This window comes from Vidua chalybeata, chromosome 1 (genome assembly GCF_026979565.1).
Source record: "Vidua chalybeata isolate OUT-0048 chromosome 1, bVidCha1 merged haplotype, whole genome shotgun sequence".
In the NCBI taxonomy this organism is placed as follows: Eukaryota; Metazoa; Chordata; class Aves; order Passeriformes; family Viduidae; genus Vidua; species Vidua chalybeata.
Window position 1 is genome coordinate 40,900,117 of NC_071530.1, and position 18,797 is coordinate 40,918,913.

Sequence of the window (18,797 nt, forward strand, 5' to 3'; positions counted from 1 at the left end):
ATTGACAAACACAGGAAGACCTTAAATTTTCATAGTTCACCTAAACTGCTTTTTCACTGGCTGTTACTGTTTTTAGGCTTGAGCAAAGTCTCTATAGCTCTCACCTGCTTCTTCTAGGAATTGATGGTTACTCAGACAAAGCCACCCACCCAGCTGAGCAATCTGACCATGTGCTCCCTTCCAGAGGTTGTTCTTACTGCCATTTGTCTATCACTCAGACTTGCTTTAATCAAAGGGGGTTATCTCATTCCTAAATTGTTGGAGTATGGCTGCAGGCTTGGAGGAAGGTGGACAGCACTTTTTTTAGTCCCAGTAGAGTACAAATACAGAGCATCATTCCTATTCCCATGTGCAAAAGTAGTGTGTGCACAGGGAAATGAAAAAGACTGGTGAGAATGAAGGTTAAGTGTTTCTGTAGCTTGCATTTAAACTAGCTGCTCTTTTTTTTGTGCATTTCTGAGACAATGTAAACAAAGTGCTAGACTGGGGACACAAGACATGATTCAGGACTTTCTAGTGTCTGTAGAGGATTAGACAGGTTGCTCAAAAGACTGAAGTCTTGGTCAGTGAGGCTCAGTAGGAGGATTTACATGCTGATACAAAAGGGACAGTGTTGCTTGCTGTAGTCTCAGGACTGAAAAAGTAAACTGGTCACCGAACTTGTTTGGGATGTGTGAACATGGTAGCAATGTGGGAGAATTTTGGGAATTGCAGACTTATTTGAAATGTGTGTTGAAAGGAAAACACTACCCTCAGAAGCTTAGATCTCATCTACTTCACTTTAATTGCACACAAGTATATCACTCTCATGGAGGGTTTGATGGTAGTTCTAAAAACACTAGATTACTGCACAAGGAAACTGGATTACAAGTTTCCACAGTAGGAATTCTGCTGCTGATGTTGGTATTTGTTCAAGTCCATCATTATTCAATTGAAGGGCTTGATGTTCCTGAAGAGAGACGAATTACTGCTTTGAAGAGCAGTGCTGGCAATGAAGAAAATATCAATGCTGCTGCTGGCTAATTATTTTCAAGTCATTGGTAGGGCTGTGTTATTACTGCAGAGAGTGAAATACAGTGTTGAAGATGTTCCATTTACTGATGAGAAGCTCTTCATTCTGACAAAGAACTGGCTTGCTGGCAGGCAAACTTGTCCTGCTGCTAAAAGAAAATTGGTAGTGCAGAGAGATTGTTTTTGAGACCTTCAAGAAGTCTAGAAACCATTTAAGAGATTTTCTCTAAGGCAAACTTGAAAAATAAAACCACAATAAAGAAGCCTGCTCCAATAAATAAAACAATAAACATCCCCATTAAAACCTACACTTGCAGGAGCTTTTTGAAAGTTGGAGACCCTTGACCACCAGTGGAAATTTTGGATCGTTTTAGGGTTTATTCTTCAACCTTAAATTTGAGTTTGATTTATTTTGAGGAATGTTCATTCTATGAGGACTGCAATATAAAATTTTTGTCATTTTGTGAGAGGGGAGGGCAAAAAAAGGAAAATGAGAATACAAAAAAAATAATATTGCAGGTAATATTTTAAGGGAGATATTGACAAAGGAGAAATAGAGCAGACAACAAAAAGGACCATAAGGATTAAAATGTTACATGATGAATGGTTCACAGGTTGAGAAAGTTTGAGGTAAAAGGAAGGGAAGTAACAGCAATTCAGAACAGTAGTGATAAGCTGGAGAACAGTCACACTTGTAGAGGATTTGTTATCATGTTGTGTAGTGGATTTTAACAGATTCTTTTTCTCCTAACACACACTGAAACTTTTTGTGTCTGGTTTTAAGCATGTGGCTGTGCCTGCCGGTGGGTATTTTTGCTGAGCTTTCTGGGTTCACTGAAGCACACAATAAAAATAAAACTTTCAAGGAAGCCCACACGTGGATCCGTATTTATTGTTATAACTCAGGAAAACTGAAGCACATGAAGAAAGGAGGTATTTTGCAAAACTCCTTGTAAAAGTGATCATTCTGGCTTACATATCATTTGCTGACTATCCCACTTCAACAAGAATTTGTAGAGTGGCATACTTTGACTAAACCACTATGCATTTATTCAAAGTGTTCAATTTGTGATAATATCAGGGCCTCCAAGTGTATGCAGAGGAATACCTTACCAGCACAAAACCCCAGAATTGCCCTTCGTTGAATTTTCATTACTTTCTCCATTCTTCATGCTTCACAGAACTTGTGCTGGCTTTAATGTCTAAACATATCTTTAAACATAATCAAACTTATGCTGGTATAAATGAAACTGCTAGAGAACAATAAATAACTATGGTTTAACTGTGGTTTCCTTGGCTAATTCAGTGCAATACCCCTTTTTGCTTCGAATGTGAGCATGGAAAGGAATTGTAGACCTCCTTTTGGTATGAGAGGAAAAATGGTTTGCCCATGATGGCATGGGCAGGTTGAGTATCTTTTGCTATTTTCCTAAGAACTATATATTCAGTAGGTAATTCACTGCTGAACCAGATTACCTTTATTATACTAACCCACACAACCAGGATGTCTTCTAGTGAGCCAAAATGTCTCTGTGATGTGGCTTGTTGCCCTTATGTAACTTACTATTTAAAACAGAAATGAAAAAATAATTTCCATGTATTTTTGCCATATTTATTGTCTTAAATGGTTGAAATTTGAAACCTAACTTATGCTTTTGTCCTTCATACTTTACTGCTTAGAATTTGAATTCATTTTATCAAGCTATGTTGGCTTTAATATTTAAGTGTATTGTATTATATGATTCTCTATTGCCAAAGGCTAAGCTTCTAGATTAATTGATAAATTGATAGATAAATAAATAGTGCACTTCTGGAATAAGATGTTATTCTGTCGCTCAGTTACATCGCAGTGTTCAAAATCGGAATTAATTGAAACAGCATAAATTTTACAATCCATTATCCAGCCTGTGGTAAAATGGAAACTTTGCCTACCATTACTAGTACATTGCTTTTCTACCATTATTTGGTTAAATAGAGTAATAAAAGTAGCAGAAATTGTTTCACGAATAATGCAATAAACTGTTTATAGATTACCATTATTTTTTATTTCTTGTGGGTCTTAGACCTAAGATTGACAACGTAATAAACAAATGTGGTTTCCTGTCATCACAGCATATACCTTCTCTATATCAGGTGGGTAGTTTCTGTCCTCTGGCTTCCAGGCATGCTGTTTGTGAGATGTTCCAGTGCTGGTCACAGCAACAGGGAAATGCCAACAACAAATCCACATCCTCCTTATTGCTATTACTGGGTCCATCAGATGCTCATGACGGCTGTACTGAGCTGTAAATTCACTGTCAGTTTCAGTCACCAGAGGGCACCTGAATGGTTTTCACACAAACCATCTTGCAAATGACAGAAATACAGACCAAGCTCTCTGTGGTGGGTGCAGACTGGGCATGTAACTGTAGCTTGTGATGCACCAAGATTTACATAAAAAGCAGAAGAGGAAGACACAAGTGAAGAGAAGTTGGTAGAAAGTAAAATCTTTAAGAATGTATCAGGAAGGCACTGATTTCCTAGCTAAAATTGATGGAGTGACATTATTTTTTTTTAATTAAAAATATGAGTCAGATTTATCTGCTGCAAGAAGGAAGTAGAGTTAGGTTTTGTAATATCTCCACTTGAGGATTTTTAATTTCTTGTCAGTCTACCTGTAAAAGCTCATACTGTGACTGTGTTTCTTCTCTGAAATGCCTTTAATAGCACAAGGTTCTGTGTTATGGAAGCCTTCTTAAGTTGATTGAAGATTTTTTTTCTTTTTTTGATCTAATTCCTGCTGAGAAATGTAATTAAGATCTTGAAGGTGATGTATACTTTGGTTTAAGTTAAAAGACATATTTACTTCTTCTTTTTTCCTAATAATTACTAGTCCCTTTCAGAGCGATTTCAGTCACATACCTATATGCCAAAAGACCAGTCAAAGTCATGGTTCACTCACATGTAATATTTTTTTCTTTACTAGAAATAGGGTTTTGGTTTCTCATTTATTTTAGTTTGCCAGAATGCAGGAAAATAAACTTTCTAACATCTGTGGGTTTATGGATTTCTTTAACAAACTGAAAAACAAGATCAGATTGTGGCCTTTGAGGTCAGCTCTGAGCAAAAGGGGATCCGAAGTGCACTGTCTGAGAAATACCCACTCCTGTCCATGTTTCTTGATTCACGTGTGTTCCAGAATGGTCTGTAATAACAGTTAAGCATAATGAGGGCTCCAGACCACATCAAATATGACAGTCAGCTAGTGGGGCTTCCTGCCTCTCTTGCTGCAGGGTATAAGCGAGAAACACAGCCACACTGCCTGTGCATGGCACACAAAGCTGAGGATTGGAAGAAATTTTACTCCAGCCTGCATGCAGCCAGTCAAACTCATCATCTAGTAATCCACCAACCACAGAACCATTTAGGCTGGAATAGACCCTAAAGACCATCGAGTCCAACTGTAAATCTTCCTAGACACTAAAATTTTTGGAGATGCTACCTCTTTGTGACTCACGGAAATCTGGAGCTCTCCTAACAAGCTGAAAGCTAGTATTCTTTTTTGCTAGACTTGACACAGGCAGACTTTTCAGTTTTGCTAAAAAAGAGGCCCTGGGTTTCTTGAGTTCTCTTTCTAAAATAATTTGTTCTGTACTGACTCTGAGTCTTAGAATAGCCACAAACAATGAGTGCAATGCAAACAAGTAAGGGAAATTAGAAATGTGTGAAATTTTCCCAGAGTTTCATGCTTAACAAAGGATGGTGGCAAAACAATTTTCAAAACCAAAACATCTATATAAGGCTCTCCCCACATCTGTTGCTATTTGAGACACCCCTGGGAAAGTGACCAACACTTTCTTTTTGAAGACCTTAGAAAGGGAATAACAGGTGAACATACTTAAAGTTATGCTCTATATAAATCAGTCATATGGCTTCAAGTTTTGTTGTACTTTTCCAATTATGCTTTCCACCTAATAGTCACTTTTTCCATTAAGGAAATGCTAGATTTTCCCTTTGGCAGCTCTGCCTAAATCATTTGGGATTCACATTTCTATTTTCCTAGTGTGACACATTCCGTTTCCAACCTTGATACTGAAACTTGGTTTGCATCTCTAATTGCTCCCTTATTTATGCTGTAACCCCAGGATATAAAAGATGAGATATGGAGCTGATAGCACAGAAATGAGTTGGAGTAACTCCACCAAATTTAGAGGGAACTCTTCTCAGTGATGTAAATGGACAATTTGTCCTTGACTTAAAAAACCTCAGGATGCTACCCAGTGAATTTATTTGGACTGACAGCAGTGTAAATGAAATTAAAATATGGCTAATTTTTATGACTGTGGAATAATAAAGAATGCACTGGAGTCACTAATTTTACAAATTTTACAAGGTGGATTGTGCAGGCAGGTAAACCATATGAGCTGTAAGAGAACATGACAGCTTAGGGTCTCAGACTTTTCCAAGTAATTCCTGGATTACTTTACTTTTCCTTGGAAAATGTGTGTTTCTCCAGTGGGAACTGGATTCTTAATGATGCTTCCCAAATGAACTAATTAGTTGCATTAGTATGTGTTCAACAAATTAAAAAAAAATCAATTTAAGGTAGTACCAAGGCTGGACTTGTTGATTTCTATGTTTGCAAGTTGCTGTTTCCAGCATATTGCAAAGTTATCTTGGGGAAGCTCTACCTGATTAAAATCCATCTCTTTATTGATTTTCTTCAGCCATGAGATTAAGTCTTGATTTCAAGTCCCAGTTTGTGAATTTCTGTGTTGTAAGTCTTGTCTAATTCATTTAGGCTTTACCACTGGCACATGTCATATCCCAAGTAAAATGTAGGGAGAGACATCAGGTTACATTTCTGGTCTTTGAGTCTGAAATCTGACCACAAAATTTGCTTAAAGTACTTGAAACTTCAACAAAAAAGTATGTTTTATATTTTTACCTCACGCCTCCATTTAATTTGGCTTGCTCATTATGGAGAAAGATTTTAATCAGAGAAGTTAGTGAACTGGCTAATCTGTCATTATTTTGCTTTTCATTACCCTCCAAGATCATTCCTGTGCAGTATATTTAACTAAAATGAGGATTTAGCATTCTAAGGCATCAGCTTGTAATGATTCATTATTTCTAATATATTCAGTTCATACCAGATAATTTAAAAGTAAATCCTTTTAACTAGTGGTCCCTCCAGTGGTCCTTATGTGAGCACTGTGCTCAGAAGGACTTCTGGAATCACAATCCATTACAATGTCTTGTGGAACTGGGATTTTGCCTTAAAAAGAAAAAGCAAATTATTTCTGTTTAATGAGGTCTGCTCTAAGTTCATTGACACCGAGTTCCCAACAATATATAACATCACTGTCAGTCCCTATATTAACTGCATATTATGCCATTAAATGTCCTGCTGTTTTTTATATAATAGGAATTTGTGCCTCTGGATTGCCTTTATTCAAATATTACAATGAAGTGATAGAAAATCAATGATGAATATTTGATTATATAAAAAAAATCTATATTCTCAAAAAAAAGTTATAAATGTAGGACTCAACATCAGGTTCTTAACATTTTCAAAATACTCATATATCATTGGATTTGTGCAATTTGGGATGCAGGGGGAATTATCCAGCAAAACTCTAGAATGATAAAATTACATGTCAAAGTCATCCCAGGGTCACACCTGTGCAACTGGAATGAATTTAGGGAGAACGTATGGCTCTAATTTTCCTTCCCTGGTTGGACATTTCCAAGATATTCAGAGATGAAATTCATCTTCAAAAGAAAAAAAGGAAAATACAAAAAATGTTTTCTTCTTTGAGATAGCATCATGGGAATTTGTTTTGAGGTATTAAGTTTTTCTGAATATTCAGCATTTTAAGCAGGTTCTGTAGCTAGCTCAAAGCCACTTTTAGTTAAGGTTTCTTGACATCAAATGTAGTAAATGGAGAAAGCTAGTTAGAGAATGGTTAAATTCTGTACCTGCTGGATACAGCAGATAGAATTGTTGCCTTGCTAAATGACCTCTCAGCTTAGAGTTTGCCTAAATCCTCCAGCTGTCTCTAACACAAGTAACCTGCCTTCGTTTGCTCTCCTCTTTCCCTTACTCAATGCCAGCACCACTTATCAGAGTAAAATCCGTAGCTATGTTAGATTTAATTAAGATAGTTTAAGTTCATAAATGACAAGCTTTTTGGTTTGGGGGGTATCCATTCCCCTCCTATGGAAGGGACAGTGAACTCCTATGGAGTATTTCTCCATAAAACCATAGGGGTTGAGGTATTTTACCCATGAAAAATGCCAGTATCTAGATGGCTCTGGCAACTAGATGGAATATGGGAACTGCCCATTCAGGTATTTTCTCCACATGAGATGGGAAAGGAACAGCCACTTATGCTTCCTGTGTCAGCTGTGTGACTCTTGTGTTTAACCACAACCAGCAACCAAGCCCCATGCAGCTGCTCGATCTCTCCCCCAACAATGAGATTACAGTGAGAACTGGAGGTGTAAAAGCTTAGAAACTTCTGGTATGAGACCAAGGCAGCTTAATAAAGAAAGCAAAAGCTGTGCATGGAAGCAAAGAAAAAGAAGGAATTAATTCACTACTTCCCATGGTCAGGCAGGTGTTCAGCCATCTCCAGGAGAGCAGGGCCCCATTATAGTTACTTGGGAAGACAAATGCCATCCACTCCAAATGTTCCACACTTCCACCTTCTCCCCACCATTTTCTATACTGATCATGATGTCATAAGGTCTGGAATATCCCTTTGGTCAGCCTGGGTCACCTGTCCCAGGTTTGTCTCCTCCCAGTTTCCCATGCACCCCCAGCCTCCTTGCCAGTGTGGCAGTACAAAAATAAGAAAAGGCCTTGGCTCTGCATGAGCCCTGCTCAGGAATAACAAAAACATCTCTGTATTGCCAGCTTTGTGTTCAGCACAAACCCAAAACATAAACTTGTACTAGACACTGTGAAAAAAATGAACTCTACCCCAGCGAAAATTTTATCTCTAGTGTTCTAGCCTCTTTTAAACCTCTCTTGTGGACAACACTCTTCATCTGGGTAAATCTAAGGACTCACTGGATAAAATTACAGAGTTTTCTTCAGCCCACATAATAGACCACTCACTCGGGAGACAGCATATCTGTCTTTAAAAAATGGATCTTGAATGACGTCTCATCCAAGTACCAGATAGTTATACCAATCTGCACTTCATTCATCTTGAAATTTGTTTCTTATTTCTGGTGTTGCCAGCAGAGCTTCACTAGAACCATTACATTCTATTAGTCAGGGGGTTTGCTTAACTGACATTATCCAAAATAGAAGTCTTTTGCTAAAAATAACTTTGGAGCAGCATTACTTACAGAATGGAAGTGTGAGCCAGCTACAAAAACAATTCCTTTAGCTCCTCAAAACATTTTAGAATCAAATTTAAAACTTGATTTTGAACCACAGATAATATATAATGTAAATATTAATTAGAGGAAAACTAATATCTTTGAATTAACTGTAACTAAAATGTTGAAAGCAATAGACATTTTATAAGTGAAGCTTTTCTGTTGTTGTTGTTTTTTAATTGTTACCTCTGGCCCTCTAACCTTCTCAGTAATCCAAATTAAATCATTCCCGAAAGACCTAATTAGGTCTTTTCCAATAAAACGTAGTACAAAAATGTCAAGAATAACTTCTGCAATAAGTTGGGTAAAGGACAAACACCCTTGTCAAAACAGGATACCTGGTCACAGCCACAGATCACTCAGCACTCTCCTTTCACACACATTGCTGCCCAGATTAGAGATAGCCAGGAAGTGCGTGTTGTTTACTTGGAAGCTGGCATGAGAATTGCACTGATGTTCCAGCTCGCCAGGATGGAGAGGGGATGTAATAAAGAATGCAGCAATCATCCACAACTTCCCTCCCTCATCCTCCACAACTTTTTTGCCATTAACTTAGTTTACATTTAACAATGGGGGGAAAAAATAGTCATGTCATCTTAATCTTTTCTTTGTAATGGGCTTCGGTTTTTCTATGCTTGCTTGGGTGGATTTTTTGTTGTTTGATGGTGTTTTTTTCTCCAGTTAAATTCTGCTTCTTTAGACAACTTTCCTCTGCCTCGTAAAATGTTGTTCTGGACATTGGTAAATCGGTGCTGCATTGTCAGGGGATCAGCATCCTGTGTTTGGAACTGGGTACAATGGCAGTTGACAATGTGTGTCCTCTGTGAAATTATGGCAAAATTCTATATGAATTGTTTCATATATCCTCACACATGGCCTGTGAATTTACTCTGTAGAAAATGCTGCAGGCAGAGAAAAACCAGCCCTACAATGGCCATGAAAATAACGTAGTCTATAGGGCTGGAAATCAAAGACTTTGAAAGGCAAAACTGCCCTTGATGGTCACTGCTGTGTGGTCTATTACTGTTCTGAGTTCTGGAAGCTCAAGGGGAGTACAACGCCCTGGGCAAGCAGCCTTCACAAACATTTTCTAACATCACAGAATTGGGCCTAAAAATAGTGTGCTTTTACCTCCTTGTGCTTCTGGGTTCTGTCTTTTTGATATGTCACCAAAATCACTCAACTGGGCATAAAAAAGTGTCAGAAACATTTTCTTAGTTGTTACATCTGCATGGAATAGACCCAAAAGTTTGATGGTAGATCTATATAAATACTTGGAGAGGTAGTAATTTTTCTACAGTGGTAACTTTAAACGAACTTTGAGGGAAAACCTGCCTCGTGTCAAAATGCCAGTAACAACAGCTCTGTGGACACAAATCCACAAAGCACACCTTTGTACTTTGAAAGACTAAAATTACTGAATCTTCCAGAAGCTGCCACAGAATGATGCAAATGACCTGATTACAAATTTTCAGCTCTGAGAGCCATGACTCGAGCAAGAAAATACTTTAAAAGCCTTCACTCCACTGTTTCACTGACTGGATTCCAGCAAGACTCATGACCCAAAGTCCTAGGGTAAGGCTTTCAAAAGAGTCTTTCAAAGAGTCAATGTCTTGTGATGGCAGCAGAAAAGAGTCTGCTTTTGAAATCACATCATCCTTCTATTTTGCCCAGAGTTAAATAACAGAGAGTTACTGCAATACTTAATTTCTAAGTTTCTGACACTATTAACATACAGAACCAGGGATGCTGTATGTCTAATATGTCATGTAAAGCTTCAGCAGAAGAGAAGATATTGAACTCAGAATGTTCAAAACCTGTTTTTTCTTTCATTTTCATCCCAGAATATTCAAGCATTAACTCTCTCTTTCATTCAGGAAACTCAAAAAAATTTAAAACTTTTCATATTTTGGGCTATAATTCGCAGGACCAAAATGTCTGTATAGAATTTGGTTTTCTTTGGGTGGAAAAATACTAACCCCAAACCCATTAAATCTATTAAAAAGCATTTATAGCAGAAAGTTGCCTTTATACCCTAAAACACTACTCATGACGAAATATATTCAAATCACCATGACACAATGAGTTCCGAGTTCAAATCATCTCTTGTGAAAATAAAAAGCTTCAAATGTGCAAGATACCCTGTGCAACAACAAATTCAGGTTGTTTGGTGCACATTCTTGGTTAGGCAAGCAAAGTGCCCTGGCAGCTTAATCTACATTAACATGGAAATACTGTAGAGGACAATCTCAAAGTCTAGTTTTAGCCTAGTTTTAGCCATCAAAGTAAGGCATTGGTGGGATTTCCCTACTTTGAACTTGTACATCAAGGGACATAAAGGAAAATAAGGGAATTTACATGTATTAACTATTCTCTAGTTTGAGTAAAACTGAAGATGGAATTTCAGAGCCAGCTCATATCACTATAAGTGTGTCTACACTAGAGATTTTTGTGCCTTGAAAAGGAATTCAGACTAACTGTGAGAACAGAATCTGATTCCTAAACTGGCAATCTAAGTACTTACTCTTTGTGCAGGAAACATGTAATTACTTCTCTTAGTCTGTGATTCAGACTATGGGATTCCATCAAACTGGCATAATAAAAATTGTTTGTATAAAGGCTTTTTTTTTTTATTATTTTTTTAGAGCTGATTTGAAGACAAATTTCTGAAAGTTTCTTTAGAATGTCTTATTTTTGAAGAGGTTAAAGTAAGTGAGATGTTTCATGTCCCCATTATTTGAAATGTAAGTGTTCTTGACTATATTACCAAGTATAACCTACTCAGGTTCTTCTTTCTACTTGAAAAGCTGTAAGGCATCTTAATGGGTGGATGAAATTTGGGGTTGCAGGATCAAAGTTAGAAAACGTTAGTTCTCTGCTTTCTGTCTTGATGAGATGATGGAAAAACAGGTACTTGGGAAGCATCAGGATCAGAAAATCACAAAACCATCCTCAAGCCACATTTTTTCACCAAGTAGAGAATATTTCCACTCAAATTCTGAAGTATTGTCGAGACAATAAATCGACTCTTTTTTGTATCACTGCAGAATTTTCTCCCTTAGTAAGGACACTAATGCCTGCCTTGATTTTTTTTGATGAGTTTGAGTTTCTTTGGTTTTATCTTTTAGTATAAAATCAAAACAGAATGAAATACCATAATGATTTCCACACAAGTACTACTTTTAGTTTTGTTTTATTCTGATAACAATGATTTATTTTTCTGCATGAGCATTTTATAGCTCCTTTTCAAAAAGCACAAATAGTATTTCCCTCCAAACCAGTTGTGTAAATTAACTTGAATAATGTGTAGGAAGGGAGCTTTTTTTGATAAATAAACCAAATAATTCTTCTCACAAAAAAAGTCTCTCTACTATCAATATATCCTACCTAATACCAAATAACAATTCCCGGAACAAGGAACACTGATTCTCTTATTTAATTAGAAGACTTGTTTCTCATGGGCACTTGTGCTGATTTATGAATACCTATTGTTCTTAATTTAACGACACATTCAGTTTTGCACAATGGAAGACATATATGCTCTGGCCTTGGTTCATTCAGTATACACACAAAACCTGAGCTTCTCTATGTTTTACTGTTAAGCACCCACCAGGTTCTTAATTCTAGAAACCCTCAAACTACACTAAATATAATTTTATCCCGTAATTTACCCAGGAATTCTGTGAAGAATGGAGGGAGAAGCATTTTATTGTTTAAGTTGCTGAATGCTATAAAGTCTAATGAAGAGAGGGGTTTGTTTCAAGTGTTTTAATCAGAGAAAATTTAAATAAGCATCTAAAAGTCAGAAGCAAAATTCTCTCATTATTAGCAATTACATAAACTTATTGAATGTATGAGTAACAGCAATTTTTCAGCATGATTTGAATTTATTTAAAATTCTTAGGTCTGTGACACAAAGTCTTCTAAAAATAAAGATGAGGTACTGGGATTAGGATTGTTCTTCATCCTCTCCTCCTCTCTTCTCGCTGTCCCCTGATCTCTTCTTCCCTCTCTTCTTCTCCTCATCTTCCCTCACTTTTACTCTGTCTCTGGTCCATACAGGTGAAGGTTTACAAAAATAAAAAGCCACTCTGAAGTAATGAATACACTTTGATTCTTTAAAAAAAAAGGTGGATTTTGGCAGTTGATGATGTATTTGCAGTAAGCTTTTATAATTCTAGATAATGAATGTCAGGATCAACTAACATATACCTATTTCTTCAAGGCAAATATAGATATTTTTAAGCTATGAAGAGGGAGAACAATAGTCATAAGATTATTAAAATATCTCAACTTAGTTTAAACTTTGGGGTAAAACATTTTTCAGGCAAAGTTGCAAGAAACCACAAAGCAAAAATAATTTTGAACCAGTATAGGCCTGGGTGCACCAATACAAATGTTTCTGATGCATCATATGCATAATCAAAGCCAGGTATGATTTATCTGTTAAAACACTCTTTAACTGCATTTTAGTGTTTCTGTCAACACAGATGTTTGATCTTCTTTGTGCGTACGATAGCTGTAAACCATGATTTTCTCTTTACCACCCTAGTTAGCCTGGGGCAAAACTAAGTGTCAAACTTGATCAAGTTCGAACTCATTCTCATTGGTTTTGATTACAACATCCACAACTGAAACTTAGAACCCTTCTGAGAGTAATGCCTGCTTCAGATTTCCCATTTGCCTGCTGGCACTGTGTTAATTGAGAAGTGATTTGTGGACTGGGCATCTGATAGTTAGAGCCATTTGGTCCTCTTAGATCCTCTCCATCTTTGTCTGAGTGGAAGCTTAGATCAAGTGATGAAATCAAGCTAGATCAGGAAAAATTACTAATGCTGATATTTCTGTGAAATATTAAAGAAATGTAACTTAGCAGAATAGGATCAGAGTCCCAGGGAAACCATCTACACATCTTGTGTCAATGTCATTCCTCATAGCTACATATCTCACCACTGGTGGGAAGACTGTAGAGCTTCCTGCAACTTACTGCGGGGTTTTCCTTTCCTGCTGTTAAAAATGCCCAATGCCCATCCTGAATCCTTCTTATGGAACTTTAGGTTCCATATTAGGCACAGGGAATGGATTTTCCTTCTTTTGTAGTAGCCTTCTGTATGTTTGACAGATTATCAACTCTGCCTTCTTCCCTACCCCACCCCCCTTCACTATTTATTGAATCTTTCCTTCAAGGTTGGGTTTTGAGAATCTCTTTTCCTTTTTCCCTCTCTTATTTTTCATGGCTCCTGAGCTGAAATTTGGGCCCAGGTCTACCACTTCACTCAGCACTCATATACCAGCAGCTGACAGAAAATGGGACTTGGCTTCCTATGTGTTGAAAATTGCTTTACATATGTCCCCTGGTATCATATTTAGCTTTTTTCTTCCAAACAACATGACACTGTTAACATGGCTTTTGAGGCACTATAAACCTCAAACCCTAAAGAATGAGCTACTCTTCCTATTACTATTATATAGTTATGCAGTTAATTAGTCTTACTTAACTGTATGTCCTCTTACATCCTATGTTTTTTAGGTAATTTCTCCAACTGGCAGGATCACTTTGGATCCTAATCCTGTCCTCCAAGGAACTCACAATTCGTCCTAGCTCCATGCCACTTGGAAATTTAATAAGCATTTTCCTGTAATATATATTGGCTATAAAAGAAAAAAAGAAGATTTTCCGTAGTTGTAAATTATTGATGACCTACCTCTTCATACCTCTTCAACTCTTGCTGGGTTTTTTCTATAATTGCTGGAATTTCACTTATTTAAAAAATGTTGCTAAACAGGATTTCTTGTGGGTGGCACATTGGTCTAGAATTCCAGAAGTCCTGAAATAGAAGTTCAGATTTTACATCACGTTTTTGTGAAAAGTACTGTATAACAGATTCTTAAATGGGGCAGGATTTTAATTCCATTTTCCTTTAACTGTCATTATCTGAACTATTCAAAATTGGAATTGGCTTTAGCTGAATCTTCTTATTTTTCAGTTTTCAAATGGACATCAGTTTCTTTGCATGGAAACTAAATGTAATAATTCCTATCCTCCACAAAGAACCATTTTAGGCATTTGCAGTATTGCAGTTTCAGCAGGGACTTTGCTATTAAATGTAATGTGGTGCAGGAGTAATAACTGTTACTAGAAAACACTCTAAAAATTCTCCCTGCATTTTGCTGATTATTCTTTCCAAAACAACAGCCTACCCATGAGTTATGATCCACTTCTCTGAGTGAATGCTGCTATTTGTTTTAGAAATCTACATGTATTTAAAACAAGCCTTAGCTCAGTTTGATTTACTGAGCATTTAAGCCCCAAAGGATGCATAGTCAATGCATTCCATTAAAGTACAGATACACACATCTACTGACAATGACCAGAATTTACTTCTTGCTTGTTACATTTACAGCACAGATCTGGGCATTTGGGCCTTTGGTTTCTGCTACTGACTGTGTGTGACTGTCAGTAAATTATTTAACCTTTCTGTACTCAAGTTCCCTTAGCTGGGCATTTTACCAGCCTCAGAAGGGTATTACAAAATTGAACTAAGAACTGGCCTTTTGAGTTCCTCAGATAAAAAGTGTTGTCTAAGTGCCAAGCAGTACAGAAAATCTGGAGGGACCGTGCTGACATTTAGGATATGATTCTCATTTTCCTTACTGTTGAGCTTCACTAACTTCAGCAGTTATTTCTGCTATTCATTTACAGACAAGAATCACATCCTTTGTATTTAAGGGGCAAGGAAGAACTGTTCTTCCAACAGGACCATTCTGTCAGTGGGTTAAAAATGAGCAAGCCTTTTCTATTTAGTTTCCCAGTGAGGAAGAAACAGTTGTAACAAAGTATACATATATTCCAAACCTATTCCAGTTTAATTTAAAAATAAATGTACTTCTTGAAGCAGAGACGAATCAGCAAGGGCAGGCCTTTCATTTTGCCTACCAATGCCTTTACTCTTCTGCATTGCCTTGGGCATAGGAACAGTCTGCTAGAAGAAGCTGCTGAGGGCAAATTTAGGTATACTTCCATTTGACTCCTCTTGCTTTCTTCAGGGCATTGAGCAGCAGAAATGAAGGGCATGGCAGGCTGCTCTCCTTCACAGCTCCATGCTCTCATGGAGAATTCTTTAGGAACCGTACTCAGGAAGAGATTACCCCTTGGCAACACTTGCAGCATTATCAGTTCTAGCAAGTCAAGACCTTATTTGAAATAAACTGACAGTAATTTTTTTTCTTCCAATATCATATTTCTATTAACTTCACTCTCCTAGTAAGGTTCACTTTTTATCTTCCACGCCAGGCTAAAGGTACTTTTCCTTTTAAGCCCTTTGTGATTCTTCTTTTGTAGTTTCTCCCCTCATCTTTTACTTGTGTGCAAACACCTTTTAACTTTCTCCTGTAGTATTGTCCAGCCACATTCTAGGACAGTCTAATCATACATTGACAACAATAAGATTTGCTGAGTGATTGCAAGGGTGTTTGGTTTTGTTGCCTTTTCTTATAACACAATTTGGGAAATAGTGTGTCGCCTTCATTCCTCAGAAACTTCTGGATAAATATGTATAATTTTTAGTTGTATATTATTTTATTGTTCTTATAGTTCCATGATTTTTTTTTTTAATTTGGAGGAGAAAAAAACCTACAAACATGAAACCTGGGATTTTATTCAGCAAATCAGGAAATACTTGGAAATTAACATTATAATTGATAAATTGACAGGGGTTTGTTCTTCTCAAAGACTTCTTCAGTCAGCTCAAGACATGAACCCTTTCACTCTTTACTGTACACCAAAAATGCTAACATTTATTAGCACGTTTTCAGTCATACCTCTCAAAGCTAAAGTGTTTCTGCTTCAAATATTATCACAAAAGTACTGTTGTCCATATCCAGCTAGATCACATGTTACTTAACTTCGTTATAAATGTATGTGATCCTGAACATTTTACTGGAATTCAGAACCAAGAATAGCAGCAACATGCCTTCTTGTGTACCAGATATGAAAGAAGCTGAGGGCAGGGAAGTAGACAGATGTTTCCACCAATTTGGGAGGAATTTTTCAATAACTTACATTCTGTTTAGCTGTAATGATTTGTGTGTTATTTGATCCATGCCAGTGCCATTTCCTGCAGCAATTGAAATGCAAGATTGATTGGATCAAGGCTAATAATATGCTCATTTGTGTAAACATATACTCAGCATTGTTCAGTGTCATTTTTAAATCGTTCTGAGCCAAACCAGGAGATTTTAGAGGCAATAAAATACATGGCTTGCCTAAATAATGCAGTCCTTTCACAAGAGTTGATAAAAAATTAATTAATTTATTTTGTTTACAGTGAGTTCCAAACAAAGATATCAAACCAATTATTCTGGGCAGCTGACATTCAGATACTCAGAGACATTGGCATTGACAAAGAGCTAAAACTTAGCTTAAATGTAAGTATAAGTTATAAAATAGCAAAGATTTTATGCTCTTCTCCACAGGTCTAAATAGACCAATCAGTTTTTTCACCATGATGAAATGTGCTATTTAACAACCTATGAAATAACTGCAGTATCCTTGAGGAATGGCAATATCATACACAACAGAGAATAATCATGAATCCTGTCACCACTGGCAGGATTCTCTGTGTACATTCTTTGTTACTGGGACACAATCTGTGCATTTTTAAAATACTGACTGTGTTTTCTACCTGCTTACAATTTACTTCTATGTTGTTCTGTATTAAATTGACCTAACATTGGAATTTTTTTTAACACAGTACTTGCCAGAAAAAAAATCAAAGTATTCTTACTTCATGTGGAAAATCTTCTTACTTCACATGAATACACACCAGTAAATTGAACTATTGAAATAATCTGTGTCCCTGCAGATTGTAAGATTACCAGAAAAAAAAAAAAAATGTATTAACTTATTTCAGCTTCATTTTTTTAACCTCAACCTTCAGAAGTATTTCTCACTTCAAAAACTGCTAATAAATGCAGGTAATGACCTTGTTTCAAATTAACTTACAGGGAGTCCTGGTTGAAAACTCTGGCTCGTTTTTATCACAAGGGGTATTAGCGACTTGATTAGTCTTTGCTAAACCTTTTTAGGATTTAGAAAAGATGAGCTGGGTGATACAAAGGAGAAGCAGTTGAGTTAAACAGCAGCTCAGATGGGAGAACTGTAGCAGCCAGTATTAGAGGAGACTGACTGTGCAGGCTGTGAAAAAGGTTTACGAAACTGCATCCACTGTGCTGATTCTCCCATCCACTGAGCTGTGATTAACACAGTTCCATATGAAGCTGGGGGAAAAAACAGGATTTAGTAATATCTGCAAAACATATTGTTCTGAAGGAAAAATAGTCTAGTTTGGCTGATGGGTCTAGGGTAGGTGCCAAGACAGCTAAATCATCAGTTCTCAGGCACTCCTGGGAAAGAGTGTGGAAAGTCCCCTGATTTTATACAGTGTGTTAAAATAGTTCTTTTGTTTGCATCATGTTAAGGTTGAATAAGATACCATCTGTAATGAGTTTTACATCTTATGACAGGAATAATGAGCATAATTGGTCTGATATCAGCTACTTCTACTCATAAAAGAGATATAAAGATGGGTATAACAGCAAAGCAGTCCTGGATAGGTGCCCAGTTTTGGGTCTTGCCTGTAAAGGTTCAAAAAATGCAGTAGGACTCTGCATAGATTGGAGGCAAGAAGCAATTGTCTCTAATAATTACTTCAAACCTTTCTAATTAAAAAATAATTAGAAAGACTTCAGAATAGTGACACTTGTTTCTCATGGTAAGAAGGCACAAATAATCACAGATAATGTACATATGAGTCAATTAAATGTCCCCAGGACCGGCTTTGAGACCAAATAGTATGGAAGAACCTGTCCACACTGTTAAATTCTCTGATTATCCAAATCAGGTGCCTCCATCCAAACTGCCATTGGGAATTTTCCCTGGCCAGTGTCAACTTCTGAACGGTGCCCAGGACTTTTTCAGGATGAGCTATCAGCCTTGGGCCAAAACTGTTCCTGGAAACAAGTTAACAGCGTGGATGACTGAGGCAGAGTGTCCAGGACTGTTCCTGGCCCTGCTGCATTTATTGCTGCAGATGTAGTCTCTGTGCTTTGGTGTTGCTCTGCTTGTGTCCTCCATGTGTGACATAAGAACTCCACAAATTTAAAATTTGATGCAGAGGTAGAAAGATTGACCACACCAAGTACCACAAGGATGGCAATGAACAGGTAAAATAAAGATTGTTTGAGAGACAAAACCTATAGTGTGAGTTACACCTCACATACATTCTAATACTCTCTCTGTCTTTCTAGTTTGGGCTTTTTCATTATTATTGGCTGTACTGCTAAGAGTGTTCATAAGCATATATTTGTCATTCAGAAGGTTCTTTCACTAATGCCAGAAATGCAATAAGTGA

At 37.0% G+C, this 18,797-nt stretch overlaps 1 long non-coding RNA gene across 2 annotated transcripts; it reads right to left on the minus strand.

Annotated features, from left to right (window-relative positions):
* Positions 1–3,979: 3,979 nt before the first annotated feature.
* Positions 3,980–7,646, minus strand: LOC128792037 (uncharacterized). 2 transcript variants are annotated; one of them, XR_008432290.1, is made up of 4 exons: positions 6,973–7,646; positions 6,674–6,765; positions 6,144–6,268; positions 3,980–4,195 (listed from the first exon to the last, which is right to left on the minus strand). It is a non-coding gene; the product is annotated as an uncharacterized LOC128792037 (long non-coding RNA). The 2 variants fall into 2 exon arrangements; XR_008432289.1 differs by having other exon boundaries at positions 6,674–7,646.
* Between the last annotated feature and the right edge of the window lie 11,151 nt (positions 7,647–18,797).